General features: G+C 46.2%; 1 pseudogene; it reads left to right on the top strand.

Annotated features, from left to right (window-relative positions):
* Positions 1–103: 103 nt before the first annotated feature.
* On the top strand, positions 104–14,627 carry LOC128626682 (40S ribosomal protein S3a-like; annotated as a pseudogene).
* The last annotated feature ends 5,103 nt before the right edge of the window (positions 14,628–19,730 follow it).

Genomic DNA, 19,730 nt, shown 5'->3' with positions numbered 1-19,730 from the left:
GGCTGCTCTCCGACGCCGCGGGCCCGGCCCCTGGAATACGCGGCGGGGCGGGGCTGGGGGCCCGCGGGGTCTGTCACCTGAGAGGACCCGCGGAGGGGAGCCGATGCCCTCCGCCCAGCTCCGCCCCGCTCCGTCCAGCAGCCAGCGCCCACCCTCCGTCCTCGCCCCTGACTTCCCGGAGGGCCCTGCCCTGTATTCCGAGGAGCGGCGCAGGGCAGGACGGAGGCCACGGTCCAGTTTCTGTGTGTGGAGGTAGAGGGCCGTCAAGGTCCCCCCTCCAGCCTGGCCTCCCGAGCCCACCACCTTCCCCTGGACCCGTGGCCCACGCCCCATCCCTTAACACACGCCCTCGGCCACTTCTCCCTGCGAGCCTGGTCAGTCCTCTCTCCAGGTGGAGCGGACTCCAGAACCTCGTACCGGGCTCTACCCAGCCCCTTCCCACCTGGTTTCTCTCCACTCGCAAGCAAGCAGGCCTCTTTCATACTAAACCATCCCGCAGCCCTTCCCAGATCAGCCATCCTGTGACTGCCCCATCCTCCCTGGAGTCCTCTGCTCTGGATCAGAGTCGTCTGCCACCCACCTCCAAACCTCCTCCTCTCCCTCACCTCCCGCTTCTGCCTCAGCCGGGAGATCAGTCTCCCGGAGGTCCCCAGTGAAGAAGCTCATCCCTTCTTCAGTGGTCCAGGCAGGCTGTTGGCACCTGGGGCAGCCCTTGGCCATCCTGACCTGGAAGTCTTCCCTGTCCAGGCTTCCACCACACACCCCTCTTCTTCTACTGCTTTTTCTTCTCTGCAGCTTCCTTAAGCATGGAGTCTCCAGGATTGAGCCTTTCCACTTATTAGGAGCGACCTTCCTTCATTTTCATGGAGACAAACACCACCTTATAAACCAGAGTTTCCAAAACCTGCATGTCCATCATAGCCTCTCTCCTGAATCCCTGACCTTCCCTTTCAGTCACTTAAGCAATATTGGTAAAGTGCTTAGGAATCTGACTCCGTTACTAACTGCAAGTATACCCACAGACACCTAAAACTATTTCGAGTCTCAGTTTCCTCATCTGTAAAAGGGAATAATAAAAGTTCCTTTCCTACAGGGTTTTTGTGAAGATTGAATAAGATGATGCACGTGAGATGTTTAACCTAGCGCCAGCACACATTGGGTGCTTGATACATCTTAACTTTTGTTAAGATTTACTGACGATCCCATTTACCAGGCCTGCAGTCAATGTGCAGGCAGACCAGCCGAAGCAGTCGAGGAGACTGCGCTGGAACCTAGGAAAGTCCCAGCTCCCGGGAGGGGAGCCTGCTGGCCAAGGTCCCTGGGCTCTGAAGTGGGTTCCTGGAGCTGAGTTTGGGAAAATGGGCTTGAGAGAGTTTCACTGGTCTGCCTTACAAAGTTCGGAAGAACGCGTAAGTTAGTAGGAACTAAGATGAAGGGAGGCGGAAGAGGAGGGAAGAGAGGGATGATGGGCATTGCCTGGGGAGGGTGGGGTAATATGTGTACAGGATTTCTAAGAAATAGGATGTCCAAAGCTGTTGGTTTTATATTGTTCATTTCTGGACCAAATGCACAAAGGCCTTGTGTAAGTTTGCTTTTTTGTGTGGAACTATGGAAAGGGGGTGCGTGTCACTTCTGGACAGCACACGGTAGTATGTTGTTGTCCACTGCAGCGTAGACAATCGCCTAAAAACTTAGTGGCTCAGGACAACAATTTCTTGATCAGGATTTCAGGAATGGCTCTGAGGTTAGTTCTGACTCTGGGGTCTGTCAGGAGGGTGCAGGCCGATGGTGGCTGGGGCTGGCGCCATCTAGAAGCCTTCTTCACTCACGTGTCTGGTGCCTGTACTGGGAAGCCTCTGAGAGCTGAGGCTGGAGCAGCTGGCACTTCCTGGGCAGCCCTCTCCTTTACCTCTTTGCAGGTTTTCTACAGAGTCTCGTCGGCATGGTAGCTGAACTCCTCCTACAGCAGCTCAGAGAGAGGGAGAACACCAGACAGAAACAGAACTGCCTCTTTGGACCTAGCCTCAGAAGTCACATCAGTGTCACTGCTTTCTTTTGGTCCAGGTTATTACAAAAGTCCGCCCAGGCTCCAATGGCAGCAACAGAGACCTCACCTCTTGACGAACAAGCATCAACATCGTATTTCAAGAAGAGCTGGGAGGATGGGATACACATTGGTGCAACTATCTTTGGAAAATACAACCTACCCCACTTGGGCTTATAACCTGAATCATTTCAGTGGAAGCTGGAGCTCGAGGCTGAAGCTCAAAGCTGGAGCTAAGAGAAATCTTAGGGAAGGCTTTGAACTCTAGTGGACTAGAGTTTTCACCCAACTGCACATAGCTCTTTTTCTTTTCTTTTTGCATACAGGTCTTAAGGAGCAGGGAGGCCCGAAGAGACTCATCTTTCCACATCTCTGGATAGGAAGACTTGATGTTGCAAATATGTGAAATTAATCTATAAACTCCACGCAATCCCAATCAAAATCAATGCAGTGTTCATGAAACTTGACAAACTCATTCTAAAGAGATTCTAGGAGAAAGGCAGCACAAAAATAGCCAAGAAATCTAGAAAAAAAAGAGAGAGAGAAAGAGAGAGAGAAAAGCTTTTTCCTACCAGAGATCAAGACATACTACGAAGCAAATGATTCAAATAGTGTTTTACCAGCCCAGGAACTGAGAGAGGGAGAGGGAAAGGGAAATGGGGAGGGAGAAGAAGAGAGAAGAGAGAAGAAGAAGAAAGACACACACATTTATCACGCACATTTAATTCATTATAAAAGTCTGTATATTTAGTTTACGATAAAGGTTAAATTTAGAATAAATAAGGAAAGGGTAGACCGGTTAATGAATGTTGAGGTGACTATATATATATTCAGAAAAAATTCAAGTTATATTTCTACAATAACATAGAAAAATTATATTCCTGGACCAATGTATTAAGGACCTAAATGTAAAAATAACAAACTGTGGACATCTAAAGGAAAAATTTTTAATAATTTTGTGTTAAGAAAAATTTTCCTGAGCAATACACGAAATCATGAAAAGATGTGTAAATTTGACTTCATAACACTTATAAAATGTCTGCATATAAAAATGCAGAGATGAAATTAAAAGACAGAAAGGACATATTCAAAATATGTATTACCAGGCAAATAATTAATATGGATAACATACAAAGAGCTTTTATAGATCAGTAAGACAAGCTCTATCAAACATTTTAAGGGCTATCTAACTTGAATCTTCTACAAAGTTTTTAAAATATATATATTTCATTGATTATGCTGTTACGGTTGTCCCATTTCCCCCCTTTATTCCCCTCTGCCCTGCACACCCCCTTCCACCTGTATTTTCCCCTTCAGTTCATGTGCATGGGTCATACATATAAGTTCAGCTTGTCTATTTCCCATAGTATTCTTACCCTCCCCCTGTCTATTTTCTATCTACCATTTATGCTACTTACTCTCTGTACCTTTTCCCGCTCCCTCCTCCTTCCACTCCCCCGCTGATAATTCTCCATGTGATCTCCATTTCTGTGGTTCTGTTCCTGTTCTAGTTGTTTGTTTAGTTCATTTTTGTTTTTGTTTTAGGTTTGATTGTTAATAACTGTGAGTTTGTTGTCATTTTACTGTTCATAGTTTTGATCTTCTTTTTCTTAGATAAGTCCCTTTAACATTTCATATAATAAGGGCTTGCCAATGATAAACTCCTTTAACTTGACCTTATTTGGGAAGCACTTTATCTTCCCCTCCATTCTAAATGATAGCTTTGCTGGACAGAGCAATCTTGGATGCAGGTCCTTTCCTTTCATGACTTGGAATACTTCTTGCAAGCCCCTTCTTGCGTGAAAGGTCTCTTTGAGAAATCAGCTGACAGTCTGATGGGAACTCCTTTGTAGGTAACTGTCTCCTTTTCTCTTGCTGCTTTTAAGTTTCTCTCCTTATCTTTAATCTTGGGTAATGTAATGATGATGTGCCTTGGTGTGTGCTTCCTTGGGTCCAACTTCTTTGGAACTCTCTGAGCTCTCTGGATTTCCTGGAAGTCTATTTCCTTTAAAGATTGGGTAAGTTCTCCTCCATTATGTTTTCAAATAAGTTTTCAATTTCTTGCTCTTAATGTTCTCCTCTGGCACCCCTGTGATTCAGATGTTGGAACATTTAAAGTTGTCCTGGAGGTTCCTCCTTTGAATTGAGTTGACCTGGAGGTCTCCTCATTTTTTTGAATTCTTGTTTCTTTATTCTGTTTTGGTTGAATGTCTCTTTTCTTCCTTCTGTTCCAAACTGTTGATTAGAGTCCCAGTTTCCTTCCCAACACTGTTGGTTTCCCGTACATTTTCCTTTATTTCACTTAGCATAGCCTTCATTTTTTCTCTAATTTGTGATCATATTCAACCAATTGTGTGAGCATTCTGATAAACAGTGTTTTGAACTATGCATCCGATAGGTTGGCTATCTCTTTGTTGTTTAGTTGTATTTTTTCTGGAGCTTTGATCTGTTCTTTCATTTAGGCCACTTTTTTTTTTTTTTGGTCTCTGAGTGAGGGGCAGAGCCTTAGGCATTCACCAGGGTGGGGCAACCCACGTGGCTGTGTTGGGCTGTATGTGGGGGAGGGGTCTGAGAGGGAACAGTGCTGCTTGCTCAGCTCCCTGCCAATTTTCAGTCACTTCCGCCACTTCTCACAAGCAAATTGGGCCCTTCTGGTGCTGAGTCCCGAGTGGATGGGCTTGTGTACATTGTAGGACCCTGTGGGTCTCTCCCACAAACTCTCCTGGGAGGCTGGGAGTTTCTCCCACTGCTGCCTCAACCCCCACAGGTGTTTTCAGTCAGAGGTTTTGAGGCTTTATTTCCCCACTGGAGCTCTGGGTTTCATGGTCTGTCTCGCTCCCCAGTTGTTCCTCCCAGTTTGTCTGCATGGGAATGTGGGACCGCCCTAGTCTGCCAGCTGCCACCTTGCTGTGAGTCCTCTCTGCCCAGTGTCTATCTCTACCCCTCCTACTGGTCTGGATGAACGTTTCTTCTTTAACTGCTTGGTTGTAGGACTTCCGTACAGTTCTGTTTTCTGGCAGTTCTGGTTGTTTTTGCTTTTAAATTGTTGTTGTCCTTCTCTTGATGGTGCGAGGAGGCACAGTGTGTCTACAGTATGTCTGGAGGCACTTGTGCCTCCACCTTGGCCAGAAGTCTGAATCTTCTATAAAATTTTCACAAAATAAAAATATAAAGAACTCATTTTATGGGGCTAATATAACCTTGATATCCAAACCAGTGATGTGCAGTAAGAGAAAGACACTTTAGAGGCCAATCTGTCCTGTAAACACAGAAGGAAAAATTCTATTTGAAATAATAGCAGATTGCCTCGGCTGGTGTGGCTCAGTCAGTTGGAGCATTGTCCTGTAAACCAAAAGGTCTGAAAGGTCATGGGTTTGATTCCCGGTGAAGGCACATATCTAGGCTGTAGGTTTGGTCCCCTGTCAGGGCTCCTGTGAGACATAACCTATTGATTAATGTTTTTCTCTTGCATTGATGTTTCTCTCCCTCTCCATTTCCCTCTCTTCCCCTCTCTAAAATCGATAAGCATGTTCTCGAGTGAAGATAAAGTAAAAATTAGCAGATTGAATATAGCAACCTTTTTAAAGATATGCATCATGACCAAGTTGATTTTATACCAGGAAAGTAGACAGTTTTAAAATTAGAAAATAAGTTACTGTAATTCATTATTAAAGAAGTTTAAGATTATCTCCAAGATGCAGAAAACATAAAAAACTCAAAAGTTTGCTTTTGTCTTTACATCTGCCGTAGTAATTTCCTCTGCAAGAATGAGCACGAAAATGTGGGCCGAGGAAGCCAGGGCCTGGGCGGTGGGAGGCGGTGGTGCCACGCCCTCCAGCCCCGCCCCTCCTGGGCGACTCCCAGAGCCTGGAAGTGCCCTCTGTTCAGACAAAAAATAGGGGGAAGAGAAATGTCCCTTCTATTTCTCTTTCATCCACACTAACTCGAGATTTATATTCTTTATTTCAATAAAATTTTAAATCTTAATCCCAGAGATATTTCCTGTTTAAGCAGAGACTGAGTCTGGCTGATGTCATCGCTATCTTCCCAAGCGGCAGGGGTCCACAGGTTTCGGAGTGAGCACGTCATACGCCATGGAACCCACCCGCAGCGTATGTACCTTGGACCTGTGGGCTGGCGCTGCCCGTGGGGCCCCCTGCCCTGCCCTCTCTCTCAGGGGCAGATTCTCAGGGTTTAGTTCCGAGTGACGAACCCAGTGCTCTTACATTTATGTGTCAGGCTTGTCGTGTGAGGCATCCTCATAAAAAGAGTAGCTATGGACTACTAATTTATTAATAATAACATTAATCATTTATATATTATTACAATTTATACTACTACTGAGCACTGGCCACGTGACAGATATCGTACTCGTGTGTTGTAAGCACTTTGTCAAGTCCTCACAGCTGCTCAGCGATGCGGGGCCCGTGATCATCTCATTTATAGACGAGAAGAGGGTGGCTTAGAGCAATGAGATGATTTCCCCGAGGTCCCCCGCTGTGTTTCCAGTGTCTCTGGCTCACAGCAGGTATGGGCGATGCGCACTTCTTCCCTTTTCCTCTAAGGCCACAGCATAAGGTTGTGCAGTTTGGGCTCTGTACAAAAATGGATGGCAGGGGAGGAGTGGGGCTGAAATGCAGTCGACGCCGCCAGCTTGCCGCAGCTGTTGTTTCCCTGTCCCTTTTAGGGAAGAATTCTTAGAATCTTGTTTGACTTGAGAGCTGGGCCACTCCACCACGCAATCCTCAGACCTCTATTCTCTAACCTTCCGATCCCCTCACCCTTTCTCCAGAACTCTGAGAGGAAGGAGGCGTGGGCTTAGAGGGTAAGTAGAGAAGGCATCCCACCCGTTTCCTCGGTTTCCCAAGGTGTCCTCGGCTCCTCGGACGCGCCACCTATCGCTCAGCAGTACATCAGGCTCTCTGGGGCTCTGGCGCCACCTAGTGGTCCCGTTCTGCAGCACATCATGCTAACGAGTAGAAGAAAAACCCTTTTCTCTTGGATTCTCTTGGAGCGAGAGATGAAATGAGGAGAGAAGGCAAAAAAAGCTCTGTGGGAACTAAACAAGGGAGAGATCGTGGCTCCTAGAGAATCAGAGCTTAGAATTTGTATTCAGCTATATTTGGATCCTGATTCTACCACATACTAATTGTGCGACCCTGGGCAAGTCCCTTCAAGTGCCCAGCAAGCTTGGAATGTTTTAGGTAGAAGGACCATTGTCAGCAAAGGCAGGGAACAGGGAAAATATTCAGAATGCAGGGTAGGTGACATACTTCCTCTTCCCTGCTGAGAATAAGGCCAGTCCCTTGGAGCAAGGTGGGGTGGGAGAGTACCTGTCTCTTCTTAATCATAGCACGGTGAGAGGAGCCGGAACCCCTTTTTGGAGTCAGATGCCCGTTCTAGGCTGAGCCCCAGTCCTAAGCAGGTTTGCCTACCTGGGCTCTGCCCTCACATGCCTGAGCAGGAAAGCCAACCACTCTGCTCTCTTGCCAAGCTAGAGCTGAGCTCCTCCAAACTCCTCGGACCTGCCCAGTCCTGATCTTGGCCCCATCTGATCCCCCATTTGTCCCATCTGATTCTTCCTCACTCGTGATGCAACACTGATAAACCATGGTGTGCTGGCTTCCGTGAGCTGTATTGCCCTGTTCCCCTCCCCCATACACACACACATCTCTGGCTGTTCCTTCTCATGCTCCTTCGTGGGTTCCTTTTCTCTGCACACATTTACCACCCCAAAGGGGCCTGTCTGGTCCTTACCTTTTCCCTACCCGTGTTCTTCCTGGGCCATCTATCCCGCTCTGCTGACTTTGACTATCATCTGGGTGTTTTTCCCAGAGCCTCAGGCCCACTTATCCAATTGCCTCTGGGATGTTCCAAGGCCACCACACACTTGATATGTCCAAAATGAAATTACTGCTTGCCCCCAAACCTGTTCTTCTTCCTGTGTTGATTACACAGCCAATGGGTCCACCCTCCGCCCTATTGCTTAAGCCAAAAATATGGGTGTCGGCCTTGACTCTCCCCTCTGGAAGTATTATCACCATGTTCCAGTCACGATGCCTCATATATGTTTATCTAATCCACCCATCTCTCTCCATCTCGGCTGTGATTCCTCTTTTACTTGGATTATTATAACTGCCTCTGATTTTGACTCTGTCTCAGTTTTACTCATTGTTTGCCTCGTGTGTTCCTTCCTGGAGGATCTAGAGGAGAGCTCACTTCCTTGTCTTTTCCACCTTCTAGAGGTTTCCCACTTTTCTTAGTTCATGACCTGCTTTCTCCACCTTCAGAGCCAGAAAAGCTACATCTCTGACCATCGTCCACAGTCAGACCTCCCTCTGCTTCTGCCTTCTGCTTTCCTCTTCCATTTATTTATTTTTTTTAGACACAGGGTAAGAGAGGAATAAAAGAAAGAGAGAAACATCAGTGTGTGGTTGCCTCTCACAAGCCCTCTACTGGGGACCTGGCCTGCAACCCAGGCATATGCCCTGACTGGGAACCAAACCATTCACTGAGCCACACCAGCCAGGGCTGAGCTCTTTTTCTTTTTTTTTTCCACTCCTCATGGAGCGTATGTTTATTGATATGTTTACTGATTTGAGAGAGAGAAATTAGTGAGAGAGAGAAACACTGATATGAGAGAGAAACATTGATTGATTGCCTCCCCTACATACCCCGACCTGGGATGAACATGCAACCCAGGTATGTGCCCTGACAGGGAATCAAACCCACAGCCTTTTGGGTGTATAGGATGATGCTCCAACCAAATGATCCACCCTGCCAGGGCTGTTCTGCGAACTCTCATTGAAGGATTCGCTGGAGGATTGTGGCAGAGGTGTCCCAGGTGGTGATGATCACGCTAGTGGGAGTGATGCGAGCGGTGAACAGCGACGGCGGAAGTGAGAGCACTGGGGGCCCGACTGTTGCCGCGGTCTTGGCCATGGTCTTGGCCATGGTCCTCGTTTCGGCCTATCCCCACTTTAGAAGGCCACACTTGTAGCCACAACCATCACGTGCCAGGTTAGTCCCGGGGATGGAAAGGAGACATCTGAGATCTGAAGGTTAAATTATTTGCTTTTATTTTTATTGTTGTTTGTAAAAACAATAGAGAAATAGCATTCGAACTCCTACCTCTTTAAAATCTCTTTCTCTCATACATATACACACACAATTTGCTTTTCTTCAAAATACTGGCATATCCTGGATTTCTTTTCTAATCAGTACATAAAGATTAACACCTGTGTCTATTGTGTATTACCATGAAGTGTTAGAACCACATCTTACCAGTGAGAGGTAGTGGCGTTACTTCCACTTTTTTGCCCCTCCCGACGTGTGTTCTCTGATCTGAACCTGAGCAGCAATCCCTCCCCACCAAATCCGGTTGTTTTGCTCAGCTGGTCCCCTCACTTTGCCACTACCTTGCGTTCTAGATAAGTTCTGTTGTTTCCCAGGCTTTGTGATTGAGTCAGGAACAGGCAGATAATTCATCGGGGAGACCAGGAGGCCAGGGGGAAGGAACGGAAGGTTGAGAGCCTGGTGTTCGGAGGTCAGGCCGGGGAGAGGTCGGGCCCGGGAGAGGTCAGGAGAGCAGGGGAGACGTGCTGCGCAGCTCCGGAAAATCTTATCTCTCTCCGAGAGCCGAGATTGGAATTCCAGTCTCCCAGTGCTGACGTCCTTGAACGAGGCCATGTGAAGGGACCGGGCTGTCCGGAGTCTCGGGGTACGTTAGGGTTACATGAAGATCCAGGACGAAGTTCACGGAATATGCTCCTTCGGATATGTCTGCCCTCATCCGCGCAGATCCATCCCCGGAAGAGGGGTTGCGTGGTCCAGCAGTGTGCACATTTCCACACCCCCCGAAATGCCCCTGGACACTTTCCAGGGTGTCTGTCACCAGCTTCCACTCCCACTACAGTTTATGAGTTTGGCTGTTGTTCGGCACCCTCACCAACACCAGACTTTATCTGTCTTTTACGTGTTTGCTACTGTGGTGGGCAAAAACAAGCCACAGCCAAGTAATTTGTTTTCCTTTCACTGTGAGGGAGGTTGCTCAAGACGTTCTGATCCAGCTGACATCTTCACTGTGTTTATGAGTGCACAGGTTTTCATCGGAATCACACCAAGGGGTTTACAAACCTAACACCTTAAGCGCCTCTCGTGGTCCCTGCCGTGGGTCGCCCAAAGCCTCGCCACAGGCCACAGGCGGCAGAACTTGGCTTGGAAATCAGCCCTTGTGAACCCAGCCCCACGCCCCACCAGGGCACGAAGCCGCTGGGTGAGGACGCCAAGCCCCAGGTGACAAACACGCTCCTATTCCACTGGCTTCTTTTTTGGGTTCCGCCTTTCCTGTCGACCCCCTTGGAGAGAACACGGCACGACTGCGCCGCCCTGCTGTTCACTTGTTCTGTGGAAGTTTGTGGGCGCTCAGCACAGACGCTGCAGCGGTGAAAGTGGTGTTTGGGCCGCAGCCTGGGGGTGCATGGAAACATGCTGGGTGCTTCCTTGAGTGGTTTGAGCAGGCCATTAACTTGGCGCCTATGTAAGCCAGTGTTCTTCTTTTTTTTTTTAATAAAGATTTTATTTATATTATTTTTAGAGGCAGGGAAGGGGAGAGGGAAACATCAGTGCGTGGTTGCCTCTCGCGCGCCCCCTGCTGGGGACCTGGCCCGCAACCCAGCAAGCTAGGGCTCTTCTAATATTTATTTGAAATTTATTTTGCAGAGAGGATGAATACTGTATAAGGGAAGGTTGGGGAGGGAGTCCTGTTGGGGAAGGAGTCTGTTTCTCCTTTCTTATCCTAAGCGATTCAGTTCTGGACCCACACGTGCAATACAAAAGCTCTGCTGTTAGCTGGACTCATTCATCCTCTTTGGAAGTGAGTGTGTCGCCACCATCAGCAGTTACCAGGGCCAATCCTGGGGGGTCTCAAACTCTCCACTCCACTCAGCAGTTACACACAGTGTTTCAAGAGGGTATGTGTATATCTATTCCTCTCTCCCGCCATATGATATATACATATTGCTATATGATATATATATTGCTCTCCATATGATATATATTGCTATATATATATTGCTATATATCATATGGAGAGAGAGTGTACTATGTTGTCAGTGTTTCCTCTGAGACTTGCGGTCTGCTCCGTGTGGTGCCAGCCCAGAGAAGAGGAGGGGTGAAGCTGGGGTGGGGGCAGAGAGTAGGCTCTTCCAGAAAGAAGGAACAGCAAGTCGAGGCCCAGAGTGCCGGAGAATCTTGACTCTTAGAAGAACTAGAATGGTGTCTAGTTGGAAGGGAATGTGGGCAAAGTCTGGTAACAGAGTTTATTTTTCTCTCTTCTACATTGCATTAGAAAAATAGTCTTCAGACCTGGTATTTCTGTGACATGTCAAATCACTTTACGACTACATCTATGGTGCCCACCAGAACAGGCATGGAGGAGCCGGGTGGTGAGGTCAGTGCAGCTGGCCTCCCTCCCCCATCCTGCTCTCCACACGCACACACAGCTCCACCCGTCTCCATGTTTGCGAAAGTGTGAACAATGCTGTGAAGAAAACTACTGCACTTAGTTCTCACTGAATTGATTGGATTGCTTCCTTTGTACACTGCTAGAATGGGAGCTCAAGTTCTGGTTTTTATTTTTATTTTTTAATTTATTTTTCATTGATTGATTTAGTCTATTTTTTCCCATGACCATTTAGTCTCCTTATATCCCCTCCCCCCAAAGGGATTTTTAAAGAGGCATTTAATATACTGCTGGTATCATGATTTTAAAATCTTTCCCAACACAATAGGTAAAACAGATTTTATTATTCTATTCATTTGTTTTGTGAGAACAATTTTTTTCATGTGTTTATTGATCATTTTGTTGTTTCTTCATTAAAGTGCCCAGTCATATCATTTACCCTATTTTTATATTGGGATGTTTAACTAATTAAATTTTTCTACAATTGCATTTCTGTGAATTTTTCTGAGATAACTGTTTTTGCCTTTTGTTGTGTTGCTATGTTACTTAATCTTTGAGGTTTTGTGACTTGAGTAATAAAGTGGGGTCAGAAGTAGACCTGTTGTTTGAAGCTAATACAACCTTTATAACCCTATAAGGGTAAGGACCCTTGTTAAACACCTACGATATACCAGACACCTCTTACCTATCATTCTGAATTTTGGTAACCACCCTTTCAGCCCCATGTTGTGGACGAGGACACTGAGGCACACAGACGTTCAGTATCTTGTCTGAGGTCATGCAGAGTAAGTGGAGAACTCTTTACTTTTTCGAATCCTCATGACAACCTGAACGGTGTTATTGTCTCTGCAAACCAAGCGCCAGTGTTCCATAGGTCACTTACAGAAGCATGTTGTCCAATGGGGAATCGCATAGGCAGCTGTTGAAAATGGCAGAGGGCTGGTGAGTCAGATAGAAGGCAAGGATCGTCTCTCAGAGGCTGTGGAGAGTGAATCCCCCCGCCAGTGAGGAGGAGCGGGTATGTGGTCCTGGGATCCCAGTCTCTAGAAGCCGTGGGTGGAGCGGTTGCCCTGCTGGGTGCTCTGAATTGACTGAACGGGCTCCCTGATGAAGCCACAGCTACACATCTCTGGTACCGGAGAGCGGGCCTGGGCGCCCGCAGAGGAGGCAGTGCTTCTTCCAGCCATCATCTACACCCGCAGGGATTAGGGCGCGCAAGCAGAACTGCTGTGCCTCAGGGTCCACCAGCATACAAATCAGACCAGACCCACGGCGCTATGTTGGAGATCAGCAAAGGTGCAGAGGGTGTGTGCAAACCGGAGGTCCCTAGCCTATGAGACCGTCAGAGAGTGACCAGAAGAGGTCCACTTATCAGCAAGGACTTTAAGAACAGGGGAAAGTGGAGTCAATAAAATCGATAGGTGGAAAAGAAAAGAAGACAAAAAACAAACAAACAAAAAAAACCCCACAGAAGTGAGTGAGCTGGCAAGTATGGACAACATACATGTTTTCTCGTGAGAGTCAAAACCAGGAGGCAGACTGCAGTACTGGCACAAAACTGAATTTGTGTGGCCATTTGAAAACAGGCCACTTCCTCGTCAGGCACTCGTTGCTTTCCATATTCAGGTAAGTGGGTCCCTATTCTGAATTCACTGGGGGTGCAACAAAGTTACTCCAGGGTCTGTTGAGTCTACCTGGGTGAATATTCAAGTGTGCAGTATCTTAGGGGCTTAGAGCCTCAAGGGCTTCTTAAACTTAGGAATTAATTGTAAAGAACCAAAGTAACATCACTGGTCTGTGGATTTAGTCATGTAGAAAACATTTCTGTATCTTCTTCTAAAACAAAGATTTTCAAAATTTTGTTTCCTGTGATTTTTTTATAAAGTAATTCCTCTTTGGGTTAAGACAGAAGAGTGATGATATTTTGCTCCACTTTGCTTGCTCACTCATTACAAATGACTGAAATCAAGCCTCCGGAGTTGAGACTTCTAAAGACTCAAGACTGGGAACAGATCCAGAGGATCCTTTTTTTCTTTTTTTTTTACCAGGAATTACAGGGACAGGAAGTTCCCTTGTGCCCTTTTGACTCTCTAAGCAGCACCAAGAACAGTAGCAGGGGGCAAAACCAGCACCTCCTGCTGGGCAAAAGGTGCTGAAAGGGAGCCAGGAAGAAAGCAGACCTGTTTTCTAAGAAAGACAGGTACCACGTGAAAGCACCTGCTATGCTGACTAATAAGAAATATCGGAAAAGCACTGGTCACAAGAACTCCAGGAATCAAAGTCGAATCTGATGGTCTCCAGGGCTGTGTTTTGAAATGGGCATTGCTCATCTGCAGAATGATGAAATTGGCATTTAGAAAATTCAAGCTAATTAGTGAGGATGTTTGTCAGGGCAAAAACTGCCCGACTAATTTCCATGGCATGGATCTTACCCATGACAAAATGTGCTCCGTGGTCAAAAAATGGCAGACCATGGCCTAGCTGGTGTGGCTCAGTGGACTGAGCACAGGCCTGTGAACTGAAGGGTGGCCAGTTCGATTCCCGGGCAGGGCACATGCCTGAGTTGCAGGCCAGGTCCCTAGTTAGGGTTGTGTGAGAGGCAACCAATTGATGTTTCTCTCCCTCTCTTCCTCCTACAAAGAATAAATAAATAAAAATTTAAAAGACAATGGCAGACTGTGCCTGAAGCTCATGTTGATGTCAAGAATACTGATGATTATTTACTTCATCTACTCTGTGTTGGTTTTACTGAAACAATAACAACAGTCAGAACTGGAAAACCTGTTAGGCTCAGCATCCACAGGCCCGCCAAATCCAGAAGAAGATGATGGAAATTGTAACCGGGGAGGTGTAGAGACAAATGACTTGAAAGAAGTGGTCGGTAAATTGACCCCAGATAGCATTGGAAAAGACATAGAAAAGGCTTGCCAATCTACTTATTCTCTCCATGGCGTCTTTGCTAGAAAAGTCAACATGCTGAAGAAGCCCATGATTGAGTTGGGAAAACTCATAGAGCTTCATGGTGAAGGAGGCAGTTTTGGAAAAGCAACTGGGGATGAGACAGGTACTAAAGTTGAGCAAGTTGAGGGATATGAATCCCCAGTCCAAGAATCTGCTTAAAATTTAGACTTTTAATGGTGACACTCTCCTGTTTCATTTTCCGGTGGCTTCCTGGAGGAGTGCCATTGCGGAGTGGCCCAGCTGTGATGGAAACCTGGTGGGCCTCCCTTCACAGAGGCCCCATCCCCTGCTTTGCCATCATTTGGGAGTAGTGACAGAGAGTGAGGACTGAGGTTTTGGAGATGAGGAGCTCTGTGGCAAGGCGAGTGTTTCTCAGACACAGCAGGGTCGCCACTCTCTCTTGGGCCTGGCTGGGGACTGCCCACGGCACAGGTGGCACAGGATAGGGCTCCAGGCAGAAAAATGAAACCTGATTCCATCTGAGCTCTGTCCTTTCCTAGTTAACCTGGATCTAGATTATTGTTGAATTTATTCTGGTGATGAATGAAACATTTAATGACGAATTCCTTGACTCCTCAAAGAAGTGATTCTTAAATGTGTTTGGGTGACACACATCTCCGCAAATCTAAGGCCCACTGCTCAGGAAACTACACAGACCCACACACCCATGAATTTTGTCAGGTAGTTTCAGAGGGTTGACAAGGAGCTAAAGTCCATCTGCAGACCAGGTTAATGACGTTAGAGGCGGTGTATTGTCCCACCTCCTTGGCACAGCTCACTCAGCTCTGGCCCTCTGCTCCTCCAGCTTCCCCTAATGCTCCTGGCACGTGATGATTTTCAGTTCTCCTTTCTCACTTCTGCGCTTTATGCGAACTAATCTCGCCTGGAATGTTCCCCTCCTTGACTGCCTGGAAACTGACTAACTTTATTAAGGCAGACTTAAGCACTTCTTTTGTTCTGTGATATGTTACCAAAAGACGGCATTTTGTCTGATAGGCTGTTTGGTCAGGGGTATGAAAGCAGCTGCCATGTCCAATCCCAGTGTCAAAATGTAAAAATGGTGCTTCTTTAAGCCAGCTTGACATTTCTTGTCTTCTCTTCTTCCTTGTCCCTGGTCCTGCCCATTTTGGATAGAACAGGATTCTTTTAGCTTGTGAATTATGATCAGAACTACTATTCCTGAAAGGCAGATAATATCGATAAGAATGAGATTTCTCTTTGTTTTTTTTTCTTTAATCTTTTGAGAGTGAGATTTCTATCTTGTAGATCCTCCCATCTGAAAAATTTGGAAGTTCTAAGATTACTTTTGCAGATGAATGTCAAGATCACCTGCTACTTTTACAGGATGGAGTCAGGAATAATTCACCTGTGGCCCTGGCCACCATGGGCCCTGTGGCAGACAGTGTCTGCGGCCATTCCCAGCCCCCTTCTCTATTGCTGCCTCTCACTCTGAGGGGTGGATGCGCGCTATCCCTGAACACCTTTGTAGTTAGGGGTGGGCCGTGCAGCCTGCTTCTGGCCCACCAGTCTTAAGGGAAAGTCTGCTGGGAGCTCCTGGGAAAACTTCTGCTTTCCTGATAAAAGGAACAATCAGATTGGGGGCACTCTTTTCCCCCTCTTCCTGCCTTCAGAGATGATGTGGTGTTTAGAGCTGTGGCGACCACTTTGTGACCATGAGGTGACAGCATGAGCAGTGCTTCTCAATTTGTGTGCGTATCAGACTCACCCGGAGGGCTCCTCCAAATAAAGACTGTTGGGCCCTGTCCCCGGAGTTTCTGATTCCCGGGTCAGGAGCATGCCTGAGAAGTGGCACGGCTACCAAGTTTACAGGCGAGGCTGATGGTACCAGGTTGAGGACCACCTTTTGAGAACCACTGAATGTGAGGATAAAAATGCGATAGGCTGATGATGGCAAAGCAGAATGATGGAGTCTGGGTGCCGATGGCCTTGCCAGGCAGCTGAATTGATGTAAACGCTTGGTCAGCCTCTTGATTTCTTGTTCTGTGAGAGAAATGCAGTCCTATTTGTTTATTTTTCAAGCAAACTTTGTGGACTTTGTGGGGAGGAGAGAAGAGGAGAAAAATCTAGCGGGATGTCCATCTGAGGCTAACTTACTATGGAGTAAAAACTCTTTTGACAGGAAGTGTTTTGCAACATGTCTTAGAGTCTCATGGATGCTGATATAGTAGGACTGTGGGTTTTTTAAAGATTTTATTTATTCACTTTTAGAGAGAGGAGGAGGGAAGAAGAAAGAGATGGAGAGAAACATCAATGTGATGCCTCCAACTAGGGACCTGGCCCGCAACCCAGGCAGGTGCCCTGACTGAAAATCGAACTGGCGACCTTTTGGTTCACAGGCCAATGCTCAATCCACTGAGCCACACCAGCCAGGGTGACTGTGAGTTTTTTTCAATATTAGGTTAATTAAAAAAAAATTTTTAAAGACCGAAGTAAAACATGTACATAGTTTTAAAAATCTAGTTATACAAGGTTTCTAATGATAAATGCTAACACCCTCACACATACTTACTCTGATACCTACTCCTCTGAGGCAATTGTTTTCAACACTTCTACTTATTGTTCCTGAAATTTACAAATTTCAGCTTTGCTCACCCACGTTCTCCCATAGAAGATGAGAATTCAGATGTCTTTTTATATGTCCTCTCCCTCTCCACACCAGATCCTGAAATCTGGCAGCGCTTCATTTGGCCTTCTCAGTCTCCAGGACTATGAGAGGGCATTTCTCCTGTTTTTAAGCCACCCAGTCTGTGGTATTGCGAACTGAGTAAGACAACCACCATCTTGAACAGTGATGGCTGACATGCCTGAGGGAAAAAGAATCAGTTGAGTCTCAAGGCAGGGAACAAATGCTGCAGGCATGAAGTGACACATATTTTTTCTGCTCAAACTCACTAGCCACACTCAACTAATGGTAAGAGGGCCAGGAAATAAAATCCGACCAAGTTCCCAGAAGGCAGAAAGCCAGGAATATTTCATGAAGAACATTAATTGTCCTCTACTAGTTACTATGTACCCAGAGCTGTTCTAAATATATTACAGGCATCATCTCAGTTAAGCCTTGCAACAATCTTATAAGAGAGGTACTATCGATATCATCACAATCCCCATTTTATAGATGAAATAACTGGGGCACAGAGAGGTTAAGCAAGCTGATCAAAGTCACACAGTGGTGAAGACAAGGATTTAAACACAGTCATCTGGTTCCATAGTCTGTCTTAAACCACCAGACTTTATTAAATGGGAAAATGAGAGGAAGCGCTGTCACAGATGATGGAGAGTTGTTAAAGAATTTAAAGCTGGAGGGTGTGATTCAATCAGATTTGTCATTTAGAAAACTCTCTCCAAAGAGTGAGGGGGCCCTGGCTGGTGTAGCTCAGTGGATTGAGCGTGAGCCTGTGAAGCAAAGGGTTGCCGGTTGATTCCCAGTCAGGGCACATGCCTGGGTTGCAGGTCAGGTCCCCAGTGGGGGACACATGAGAGGCAACCACACATTGATGTTTCTCTCCCACTCTTTCTCCTTCCTGTCCCCTCTCTCTAAAAATAAATAAATAAAATATTTTAAAAAAAGAGTGAGGGGAAGGATCAGTTTAACTAGGGTTAGACTAAGACAAGGAGGCATTTGCCTAGTGAAAAGAAGAAATAGAGGAGTTGAACTAAGGCACAATTACTACAATAAACTGGGTAAACTTTAGCTTCTGTTTCATCATTTCTTGAAAAATGGTTATGCTCAGACCTATCTTGATGGGTTTTCTTGAGAATTAGAAAGGATAACATAAGCAGAACTCTGACAATAGTAAGGCTGACATTGCTGGAGTCACAGACACCAAGATCAGAAACCCCAGCTCTGCTATTCACTGGATGGGGTCCATTGTTCTAAAGTCTCAATTTACTCATTTATAAAACCAGTGTTAAAGTAAGAAAAATTAAATAAGTTATATACTAAGAAAATATATTGCAAACTGATGGCAGGTTGAGACAATTAGCTTAGAAGGAAGGCAGAATTCCTTCTAGACAAAGAGCTGAGATTTTGTTTGGGAAAAACGCCTTAAAAGACTTGTGTGCTTATTAAAGTCAAGCCTCTTAGGCAAAGCTAAAAGAGAAGAGGTTTCAACAAAGAATTAAATTGCTTTGATTAACAAAGTAATAGGAAATTTTCATTTTCCTCTGATGAGATTAAAGTTTTGAGGGAAGCCTTGTCTTGGGAGAAAGCGAAGAGATGGAGGAGAGGGTTTCACCAGAGGTAAGACAACCGAGGATCTGCTTTTATCAGCTTCTCCATCCATTCGTCCCCTCACAGCCAGTGAGGTTTTAAAACTGTGGATTGGACCGTGTTGTTTTCTCTTCCCCAGCAAGTGCCTGGTAGTTAAGTCGGAAGTTGCTCAATAACAATTTGCTGAATGAGCGAATGAATACATTTGTCAGATGGCAAGTGGATCCCTAAAGAAAAGAATTAGTCATTGAGAAATTCTCTGTAGCAAAGGTGGCTTTGGACAATTGTGTTTAATCATCGTTTTTAAGTAGCTGCCTAATCTGTGGAATACTGTAATCACCCCTTCTCTCTACATCACTCCCTCCAAATGACCTGCAGTAAAAGTCTACTGCACAAAACTGGACTGCTTGGGGAGGATTTAAGGAATGGAAAAAGAAAGCATCTAAGCACTAGGCAAAAAACACACAAACCAAACATGGTAGTAAATCACAAGAGGAAGGCAAATGAACAAGGGGACCCAGAATTCACTGAAAGCAGGCATTCCGAGTGAGAGGTGATCAGAATCCTCTCAAAATTTGGAGAGGATGATATCTCCCTTATCGTGGGTTAGAAGCTTGGGCTGTTTTATTTGACTGTTGAAGGAAAGAATAAGCAGAGGTCTTTGGGGTATCCATAACCTCCAGGTTACATAAGGATGATTATTTAACTCAAAGAGATGATTTGAGGAGTATATTACAATAATTCATGTAAAGAGATTAGCACAGTGCCTGGCACGTAGTGAGACCTCAGTAAATGTTTGTTGCTGTTTTTGTTTACTTTCTCTCCCTCCCTCCACTCCCTCCACTCCCTTTCTACCAGGCTCCATTCATTCTTTTCCAAGGGCATGCAGGGGGCGTGCTCACTCCTCCCTCCGCCCCACCCAAGCCCCGCCCCTCACTTCTGCCGGGATTGGTTCCTTAGAGGAGGAGCCCAGGGAAGAGCCCAGTACGAATGGTGGGGGCGGGACGCATGCGCGGGCTGGGGCTGGGTGG

Source organism: Artibeus jamaicensis, unplaced genomic scaffold (assembly GCF_021234435.1).
Source record: "Artibeus jamaicensis isolate MK-2021 breed Jamaican fruit bat unplaced genomic scaffold, CSHL_Jam_final scaffold_847, whole genome shotgun sequence".
NCBI lineage: Eukaryota > Metazoa > Chordata > Mammalia > Chiroptera > Phyllostomidae > Artibeus > Artibeus jamaicensis.
The sequence above is the reverse complement of the archived record's forward strand: the minus strand, read 5'-3'. Positions and strand labels throughout refer to the sequence as shown.